General features: G+C 36.1%; 1 long non-coding RNA gene across 1 annotated transcript in view; it reads right to left on the bottom strand.

Moving 5' to 3' along the window:
* Positions 1-1520: 1520 nt before the first annotated feature.
* The window catches only part of LOC110347175 (uncharacterized), a 31244-nt gene continuing 21606 nt past the window's right edge, over positions 1521-11158 (bottom strand). The window contains exons 2-3 of the long non-coding RNA XR_002391614.2: positions 3261-3395; positions 1521-1704 (exon numbers count right to left, since the gene is read on the bottom strand). This is a non-coding gene — a long non-coding RNA (uncharacterized LOC110347175). The remainder of the gene's footprint in view (positions 1705-3260; positions 3396-11158) is intronic.

The following is an 11158-nucleotide window of genomic DNA, read 5'->3' as shown; positions in this document are numbered from 1 at the left end:
GAGTACAATTGAGTAAGTCATGACTATTGACAGTACAAAATTCTGCACTGAGGTCAATGAATATGGACATATGAGTGATCTTTGCCTTAGTCACTCTGTTCATCATTGGGACAATCTGTAATCTGTAATGTAAAGGAGGAGAGGTTTTTATGTCTCATGATTACGATCCATAGTTGGCAGGCTCCCAGGCAAAAAGGGTATGGCTGAAGGGCACAGAAGAGGAAATCTGCTTGTTTCATGGATGCCAGGAGCATAGCACAGAAGATGGAGCCAGGAAGGAGACACACCCTTCCAGGTCCTGCCCCCAGAAACTTGGCTTGTCTGAACAGATCCCACCTCCTAATAGCACACTCAGCTCTGAACTCTTCAGTGGATTAACCCACTGATGAGTGTAATGTCCCATAATCTAATCGCTTTCCAAAAGTCCCATCTCTAACAGCATGAGATTTTTTGTTGGACATTCTAGATATAAACCATACCAATCATATAGTCATTCATTGAGCACTGGTATATATAAAGCTTACCCAACCTATTTTTATTGACATTTGAAGCATTCTCCAGAGAGTTTTGAACTATCCTTGAGACAAGCATCCTAGATGATAGATGTATAGGCCAATAGGCAGAGATAGATAGATAGATAGATAGTATAAGAAGTGACTTCTATGTACTCAAGCAAATGAAAGAGCTACTTTGAGTGATGTATACTATTCAGATATACGCAAACATGAAGCTCATTTTATTCTGGTTGGCTCTAAATATCTATTCTTCCTTGGCAAGGATTAAACGTAATTCTATTCAACAGACACATTTCAATCCAAAAATATTTTGGTCAATAAAGAAAATTAGAATTCAATGCCGATCTAGTTTCAGTCTTCAGTTTTTATCTCACTTCTTATGTTTTAATCCCTTAAATCTTCCTGATTGCACTCTTAATTTCATAGAATTATCTTGTGTCTTATTAAAAAGGAGTCAACATGGGTCAGAATCTATCTATGAAAATGGTAGCTATATAGCTGGCTTTTCATGATCCCTACACCAGCTGGAAATGCTTCTGTGAAGACAGGTCTTGTCACTGGACATTTCATGACGTTGTCTCTACCATAGAGTATTTTCAAGATTCTTTCACCATTGTACTTAGCAACATTTGCACTGCTCCAGAAATTTTGATATGTGTTATTGTTGGACTCCTTTAGCAGTCTGCTATAGAGGAGTGGGAAGGTTAATATCAAACATTACCCAGGTCCAGCCACATTCCTGACTCCTCTCCAAACTGTAAGGAACCTACCCATGGGCCGCCACCCACTACTCTTCTAGCCATAGTCAGACGACTCATCCTGTGTGTGGCTCATTTCTGGCATTAAGCATAATTTTAAAACTAAAGAAGTTTTTACCATTGTTTTCAACTGTGATCTCTTCCCAGAATAATCTAGTCTTGGCAGAGGGTGCATCCAAAATCAGGTGAATTATGAATCCTTCTCATACTCCTGTTATAAATGGAGAAATAACTTTGCACAGTTAGCTCCTCATAGCATTGGGATTTTTATTATTTCTGAGAAAGATGAATGATACCAAGCTCATCCGCACTGGCACAATGTATGAGGGTTCATTCTGGTCTTTGCTTCCAGAGTTAAATGGTGACTAGTTTGGGTGCTGAGCTGGATACCTGAAATTGCATCTTGTCCTGTGATTTCCTGGGTGTTCTTTCTGCAGATTGAAAGAAATGACAGGAAAAACAATCCCTCCAAATCTACCTACAAGACAAGGCCAACAAAATACAGCACAATTCCTCTTTTTTAATCCTGAAAGGGATTGTATCAAAATATTTCTCAACCTGCTGCAACTAAAAAATATGAGCAATATAGGACTATTTTTGTTATTACATACAAAGATTAAAGAATATATAATATCCCCATTTTTTAAGGTTCAAGTTTTGCATTCTAAAAACAGCTTATCTTCACTTCAAATACAATTCAGTCAATCAACAGTGTGTATGTACCCTACCAAATTGTGTGAGTATTATTCCAAACATAAAATTGTTGACATCCTGAAAAAAATTCCTGAACAATTGCCTTTTAAAATAGATAAGAAATTCTACTTTGATTATATTTAAAGAGTACAATATAAACTGAAATACAAATTTTATTAGATCTGAAAAGAACTTGATTTTAATCTCCCTGCAAAAATAATTTCAAATTTTTATGGAACATATATTACTTTCAATAAATTTTACAAGTTTTAGTACATTGAAGAAGAGAAACAGCAATCAACAACACACAATATTAACCCTGTAATCCTGGCTAGGGGCAACTAACTCAATTACAGAAATGAAACACTTAAATGAATGAAGAAAAGGGTAAGCTGTGTGGGGCTATTGGAACACTGTTGTGTGGAGTGTAGAAAAATATTTGCTTTTTTACCAGAAACTGGAAACCCGGAATTTTCCTGCTTTTTAATGTTGGCAAACATTCTAAAGAATTTTAATTCTGGTGCAAGAGAAACAAAACATTACTGCAGGCCAAATTAAACCAGCTGGTTACCAGTTGGTGCATCCACGCCAACCCTCATCGTATGTTTCTGCCTCTGTGGGTTTGCTCATCCCCTTCCCTAAGCTAAGCACACACATCCATTCAGATGACCACGCATGATTCTGTCCAGCTAACTACAGTGCAAGAGCTCTTTCTCGTGTGCTAACCTGAAAATAAATTCTCCTTCCTCAGAGTTTGTCAAATACCTTCTCTGTGATACCATTCATATTGTTTCTTGAAAATAATTCTGTGTCATATCATGGTGATACTAAAACCAGAAAGGCAGAAATGATTTTCTAGGAAATGTGATACTTAAGCCCTTTCGTGTAATGTCTTGTACATAATAAAGGTTAAATATATAATGAATGAATGACTTCTAGAATTAGTCTCTTTGAAATGAGTCAACATAGGGTGGTGGATAGACATCACATGAAAACATGAATAAGTTTGAATACTTTTAAAATTATTTTTCATAGTAGAAAAGACATTTCTTACTTTATCTGAATTAGTAGGAATAAGGAGGTATGTGAGTAGGTACAAATAGTGACAGTTCTGAGAATAATTTTTAAATTAATACATTAAACAATGCAGTATCCAGAATGATAAAAAGCAATGTTTTTCTAAAGCTAATACTAGAAATAATTCAAGTATCTTACATGATTTTAATAAACAGGGTACAACTTAATAAAATAAATAGATGGCTTGCTTGCAAGTAACATCTAAAATGGCTCATACCTTTTTGTGAATTATCTGGTATTGACCTTCAGCAAAACAATGGCACTGATTCATTTCTTCAGCTCTGAATTATAGAAAAACTTTTAATGGACAAGAGTCCTCCTTCTATCCTTTTCGTAGTTCTATATTGTAAACCTAATGGAAAAAACAAAGAAAAGAAGATGTACAAATGGGTACTAAAATCACCCGCATAGAGATATATAGTGTGCTTTTCAATAATTCCAATTTATTAAATAAGACTAAGAGCAATACAATAAATTTAGTAGCCTGCATACTGGGTTCATTTATGAAAATGAATATTTGCAAAAGCTTATAGGCAATAAAACTTTGACAAGCTCTAAATATGAATACAACAGCCTCTTAAAAATATTCATTTTAAACCCATTCTTAGCAGAGACAATGTTATTACCCACTTTATGAAATATTTCTCATATATTATCTCCTTTGCTAAATACAACATTACTGAGAAGAAAAGGCAAAATGTGATAGTCATTCTAGAATGAAACTAATTATTAGAAAACTTAGATGATTTGCTAATTTTAACATTTACCAAAAACAGGGCCAGACCCCATGTCTCTAGACAACAATTAGAGTTCTTTCCTCTCTAACTTATCACTCATTTGGAGCACAATTATGACATATATTACTATATCTTTATGGCAAGACTGAGAGGCTATCTAGTCCATTTCATAAATTAAGACATAATTTTACTGAAATTACCAAAGAGAAATTATAATTAATTTCATCATGAGGATCTAAATTATGCAGTTACTAGCTAGTATTCTTTTAGCAAGTGCTCTCGCTCTTCCCCAGTAGCCCTGGATTTCTGTTGGAGGAGAATGTTCTAAGGAAACAAATCTTCTCTGATCCATTTTGGAGGCAAATTATGTGGTCTCAACCAATCAGTGCTTTGATTCTTGTTCCTTTTGACTGGTTCAGTTAAGCACATACACATGAGGAGATCCAATCAGAATGATTGTACATGTGGAGAAATTCATTCTTTCCTCTATTTTAACTGCAGAATAACATAGCCCTGGAAGTGTGGATTGCTACATTGGGAACCAGCCTAATGAGAATGCAGTTTTCCACTCACAAAACTTACTTGTCTAATGTCATATTCTGTGTTTTTATTTCATAGACCAATCCTCAATAGCTCTTGATCTTCACCAGGGAAAAATGAAGCCAGCATCATTTAAGGTAAATTACAGAGAGATATTGGCCCTGTGGTAACACTGAGCCACTAGATCAGGCCTTGTGTGATCTCATTTAGTTAAATGAACCTGTAAATTACGTAGGCAAGTTAAACTCACATTCTTAGTTATTGCTAAATGAAAGCATTCTGTTTGCTGATAAATTTATAAGTTCTGAAGTATAAGTAATTCCAATCTCAGTAATTGATTCTTATTTATAATGACACACACTCTCCAAGATACTATTGGCAAGTGTATTATACTTACTTCACTCCTACAATGTCTAGATTCCCATAAGGCTTAACTTCTTGTTAAATACTCTGTGAAGTCACAGTGACTCTCTAGTACCTATATAGAAGGAGACTTTTTTCACTCAATTTATTCTGTCTTATTTCCTCCTATTAAATTTTAGTCTCCTGTCTATTTTTCCTAGAACTGACTTGTAAGCAATTATTTACCTGTATGGGTCAACTTTGATCTCTCTTTAATGTGTCCACATTATTACAAAGTGATCTTTAGAAACAGAAGAAAGGCAAATGAGCCCTAGGAAACATTTGAGGACAAAATAAAGTGGGAAAATTTGTACATTTTTCAAGAACATAGCCTTCCAAACATGAAACTTGTTTTGCTAATGTCAAATTACCTGAAATAAAGTTTTCTTTACACAGAATACTTCTCACAAATAGTTTTTGTTTAAAATAACAATTGAAAAACTACAAAATAATGATTAGTTCTTAAATTATATGAAATAATTTATGCTAACATCCTTTCTTACTCATTTTTTAACTTCTGTTTAATGGTCATCATTTTCATTACTTTTTTTTTGAGACAGGGTCTTGCTGTTAGTTCAGGCTGGCCTTCAACTCACTATGTACCTCAACCTGGCCTTCAACTCACTATGTACCTCAGGCTGGCCTCAAATTCACTTTAATTCTCCTGCCTCAGCCTCCCATGTGCTGGGATTACAAGCATGTTCCACCATGCCTGGCTCATCCAAGATTTTTAAGAAATATTAAAAATACTTTATATTAATTCATAGTATTATCAACGACTACCTATTTTACCTGAGGTGGAGCCTATTTCCAGCAGTAATAAACACGAATGCCAATCATGATTTATTGGTGAACTTATGAAGAGCTAGGCACAATTCTAAGTGTTGTGCTGAACAATTTATTCAACACTTACAATTACTCTATGATGTGCACAGCATTATTCAACCTATTTCACAGAGAAGGGAACAAAGTATCTGAAGCTTCTACAGAGAACTATTTAAAACTCTTAAAAGTTGCTCAAATAGTAAGTGACCATACTTGGATTCAAACTCACCTAGCCTACCAAGCTGAAATGTCTCACAGAGTCAGAAGCATGCACCACTGGCATCCTCACAGAAGTACAGAAAGCTGCACTTGATTGGGCCTTTGATTTACGGGGTTAGAAATTTACTATGTGGCTATTAACTGTCCAGAAAAGTCTCTGAGAGCCATAATTGAAGATGGCCATTTCTTTCCCTTCCAGATCTAATCAGAGTTCTTGGAATAAGGAATGTGGAGATGGTTATGGAGGCAATAGTTCCTGAGTGACTACTATTTGAAAGGAATGAAGTATTTTTCTCTTCAAAGCGCAGAATATTCAGACCATCTTGAAGTAACCTGGAACATCAAAGGTAGGTGCGGGGCAGAGTTCATACCTTTGCCCAGTTCTTCATAGAACATCTCAGCATTTACCTGGTGTTGTGAATAAGGGTGTAGGACAGAGGGAGTCTGAAGCCAGAGTACAACTGGTGTTTGCCTGGCAAATAGATATAAACCACAACTCTGATTTCCTCCTCCCCAGAAGACCAAAACCATCATCCATTTATTATAGCACTGATTTGAAAGGGAAAAGAAACCTTTAAGTTTATAATGTATTTGTTCTAAAATTCAATATAACTATGCTTTTCTGCAATTCATCCACAAACAGATTTCTACTGAGTTCTTTCAGGAATGTTATTGCTGACTATAATTATAGAGCTGTGTTGCAATGTCAGTCAGCTACTTGGCTTCAGATTCTGGAATGGTTGTGCAGGAAAACAAATAACCTAGCTGAGAGCAGAATTTAGTGTATTTGGCTGAAGATAGAGACAGTATATTTTTATAACTGTTGGAATTCCCTTTGTCAATAGAGTTATCTGATAACTGTTTGCAACACCCAGAATGTATATGATCAGGAATATATCTTTTTAAAAACATCGCATTATAATCCATTAAAGTGATTATCAACTTTTAAAATGATTGAAGGTTAGTTGATACCTCAATGCCTTATTACAGAACTTCTAATCTTAAATGCAAGACTATAATCTGACTACTATTGCCATGTGGAATGATAATCAGAGTCATCTATTAAATTGTTTTTCACAGTAACACAGATGCTAAAATGCATGTAGGTAGCCAACTGGTAAGATAGTGAAGAAAAAATTAACCAAAATGAACTCTTGGTTTAAAAACTTTAAAGAAGAAATTCTATTTGTTAAAATGTTTCCCTTATGTGTATAATTGCAAATATTAACACAATTTTTTTCTTTTAAGTCAAGAAAGTTTTTCTTCCTGCATAATTTCTCCCACACTTCTTTGATTATACGCTCTGCGATAATAACCACATTTTCCAGTAGGAGCTTAGGGATTTAATAAACATCAATCAATGTCACAGCTAGAAGTAGATGAAACAAAGAACACAGAGATAAAGTGCCTTCCCTATGACACGAGTCAGTTATTTCATAAAGGAACATTTTAGATTAAAAGGGAAATGCACTGCATGTTTTTCCGGGCAGACAAAGGGTTAGAGTAAGTGTTTGAGGTAAGAGAAGGAGAAAGTTTCTCTCCAGTGTGGTGTAGGAAAAGAGATGTAGTCTGTGACTCTACTGCCTATTTCCTTTCCTTCATATCAAACCAGCACAGCTCTTGGGCTCGGGAGCTTCTGGTGAGTCATGAGAGACTACATGAGAATTAACAGCCTCCTGTGCCTGCAGACTGGAAGCGGGGGAACAGTTGGCTCCATACTCTACTCCTCTCGCTCCCCACTTGAATTCCCATGTGTCCTGAAGCAAAGGGTAAGGTGAGGAATGGAGAGTTCTGGGTTCTCCCCCTATCACAGAAGCATTATTGAGCACAGGAGCTGGGGACGTGAAAGAAGAGTCCTACAAACTACAGGTAGCTAGCTACCAAAGAGGCACTCCAAAGAGAGTATCCTTTGAGGACAATACTGATGTAGAGTTATTTTCCCTCCTACTCTAAAACCCACCTCAGCTGCATCCTTAACTCACATCAGAAGTGGAGTACATGTAAGAACCCTTGAGCACTCCATAGTCATTATGCTGCATTATTCAAGTTTCATAAGCTTACAGCTGTGGCACAGAGCCTAGAGAGTACAGGTGTCTCTGGTTGAAAATCACAAACACACTGAAGATTCTGGTGGCAATGTCGTACTCCCAGTGGAGCAACTAGATTACCTTAAATGTCCCCAATCTGTTCCTGTCACCCTGGGAACTGCAGAACACTGGGTTACTCCTACCACTGCCTCAAGAACGTCAGATTGATGGAGTCAATCTAGGATCTCCTAGAAAGCTTTCTGAAAATGTCTTAGTTTTAAGCTTACAATAATTTATTCAAAAAGCAAGCCAGGGGCACACTACAGAGAATTATACACCTGCTTCAGGCACATCACTGATGGCCCACTGATAGCTCAGCATGAGATTTCAGACCCGATATGACATTCTGTGAAATACTTTTGATACCATCTCTGCCTAAAAGAGAAGTTCCTAGGGAGGACTCACCATTTTCTGCCACCAAAGATTGAATATGCTAATTCCTCTCATAGAACTAACAAAGTTGTCTCACATATCTTCTCTTTCCATCAAGTTTTAAATATATCATGCATCATGAATCCTAGAATTCCATCCTCTAGAATAACTGATTCAGAGAGAGAGAGATCTGGAAAGCATACAGCGTATTACAGCACTTTCACCTGGGCGCTGATTCCTCTTTAACTCTTTGCTGAATGGACTGAAGATCTCATAATTACCCAAGACAATGCTGAGTTAGATACTGTGGTGTGACAGTTTATTCCCAAACAGGGCGATGTCTTCATAGCTTTCATCCCACTTAAATCTCCATGAAATAAGGTTTAAATAGCAAGAGGAAAAGAAAAGCATACAAAATTTTTAAGTGATTTTAAAATGATTTGTAAGATCATTGTAAGCAATGTAAAAAAGTTAAAATGAATTCTGTCCTTAGAGATTTCAGAGAGAGACTGGATCTAGTTTTCAAAGCTGATGTTCAATTTGGAAACACTCCTCACATTGAAAACTGCAGTATTGTTGATTATGTAAGGTGTTTAATTTAATTTGATAGTTTTTGGAAGATCTCTCTGAATTTTTAATATCTTTGGACTCCAATAACTTCATCTACTGTAAAAATACATAATTTCCTTAAATCAGAATAGCCAAATCAGGGAGCTCTTTGTTTTAAAATGCTTTATCCTTCCCTGAAAGATGAAAGTCAGTCATTTCTATTCTGTCAGCATTTAAGATGATCTCAAAATAAAGTCAAATTGATTCTCATGAAAATAAATCCTTATCTTCCCAGATTAGAAAATATTTCATAAGTTGAATATCACCTTAATGTTCGTATTTAAGCTTCTTTCTCAACAAATTATAAGAATCGCTCAACTTATTACTCAATATGAGAAGCAAACCAATTTTAGACACAATTATGCCACTGCTACGGCTAACCTTTCTCCCTCATCTTTTCGAGAAAATGGCTAATAATAACAGAATAAGTTCTTCACTGTGCACATTGATCTTGCCACAGATTCCACAAATAGAGTCTCACAAGACCATTGCAGTCTTACCATTAGTGCAACAACAAAGCTTTTCCAATAACATTCATGTAAGACATAGAAGTTTATGACAGATAAAATTTCCTGATGATATGGCATGGTTCATGAATTGACCCCAATCCTGCTTTTAAAATATCGAAATAAATTATGAACTATTTTAGATGGCTAGCTTATAGCAAGTGTTGCTTGTGAGGAGTTTGCTTTATTATCAAAAGCCATGATACAGTATTAAAAACATAAAACCACAGTAACCAAAAAGCCTTTAGTACCAATGATGAAAATTCAGTCATGATTTTTGACAGAATTGATGAAACTTTATTACTACATTCCACTTTTCAAGAAATGAATCTCATCAATTTTGGGTGTCTTGCGATAATCATCCTAAAATGTCTATTGGCAAGACCTCCTCAAAAAGAGGTGGGAAAGTAGACATTCGTAGCTATGAGTGAAGAACAAGGTGATCAAATAGGAATGGAATTACTGTTTTGTTTTCATACTTGGGCCTCATCCATGCTAACCATACACTGTAAACTGAGCTACATCCCCACCCCTATAGTGACATAACTTAAAAAGAAAAGTCAAGACAAGGTAAGCTCTTCTTAGAAGCATATTGTACTACATAAAAATTTGCCCAAGTAACATTGTAGCAAAGAATCTGTCTTCTGAAAATAAAAGTGCTTCTGCCTACAGATACTGCTACATAGCTCAGTTCTCTTTGGAAATAAAATGGTCCTTTATCACTTGGTTATATTTGTTTACCATTACTTTTGTCTACTCTGTATTGTCAATATAATTATTATTTTTCAGGATATCTGTTTCCTTACTTTAAATACTGGTAAACATTTAGCCCACGTGATTCTGTATTATAAATTTATAACTTTTTATACATATTCATGTATGTATACATGCATTTATAATCTTATTTATTTTTCCTCATATTGTCATTTATGAAAAAATAATAACTTGTCCGAGACTATTCAGTGGAGAGGAAAGATCACCCTTAAGAAGCTTTCCCCAACCTATTCAACTACTGTGACGCCAGGACCCCTGAGTGAGCTCAGTGCCCCCAGGCCTGCACACATTCTGTATCCCTAGGGGGTCGTGTAGGTGTGTGGTGCTCTGACGCATGTGCTTTGCCTTCCTTCGCAGACTTCAGAGGTTTAATCTGAAGAAGAAAACCGCAAACCTGCAAGCTTGGCATTTTGTCAGCTCCTTATCTTAATACAATTTAATATCGCGAGTCACTTTAAAGCCACTTCAAAACTAGTCCTAATCTCATGGTGTTTCCTTACAAATCATAAAAAATCATACTTAGTGTCCTTTCCCAGTGTATTGGCCGCGCACGTGCCTGGTCCTTGCAGGAAATGTAGCCACCGTCCCCATGGGTGCCACACCCATCAGTGCCTCAAGGAGAGCAGCGGACCCAGCCCTTTGCCACTTAGCTTGACTCGGCTGGAAGCACTTGTGCTTTTCATGCTTTACGTCCCTTTGCTCAGAGTTTAATTCCTAGTTCAGATTCACATTACCTCTATCTCAGAAGATGGTGCTAACAACATTAAGTTATACACTTGGCTCCAGGCTAGTGTGGATGCGAGGAGAGGAAAAAGATTTATTATATACAAACTGCAGCAATAATTCAAATCTGTGTTGCTTAGATGTTTTCACAGACACTGTCATGATGTGAACAGGCCCTAATCTTAGTAGTATTTGGAAATTCAAATACGACTTCTATTGCATAATTAGCATAATTGAAATTATCATTTTTGGTTGAATTGTTCTTAATGTGGTCTATTGAGTTCATATTTATAAGCAGCGGCTGCTCCGACTATTAATTCC

Source organism: Heterocephalus glaber, unplaced genomic scaffold (genome assembly GCF_053883595.1).
Source record: "Heterocephalus glaber isolate CG9 unplaced genomic scaffold, H.glaber_assembly_v1.0 deba00001058, whole genome shotgun sequence".
NCBI classification, from domain to species: domain Eukaryota; kingdom Metazoa; phylum Chordata; class Mammalia; order Rodentia; family Bathyergidae; genus Heterocephalus; species Heterocephalus glaber.
The sequence above is the reverse complement of the archived record's forward strand: the minus strand, read 5'-3'. Positions and strand labels throughout refer to the sequence as shown.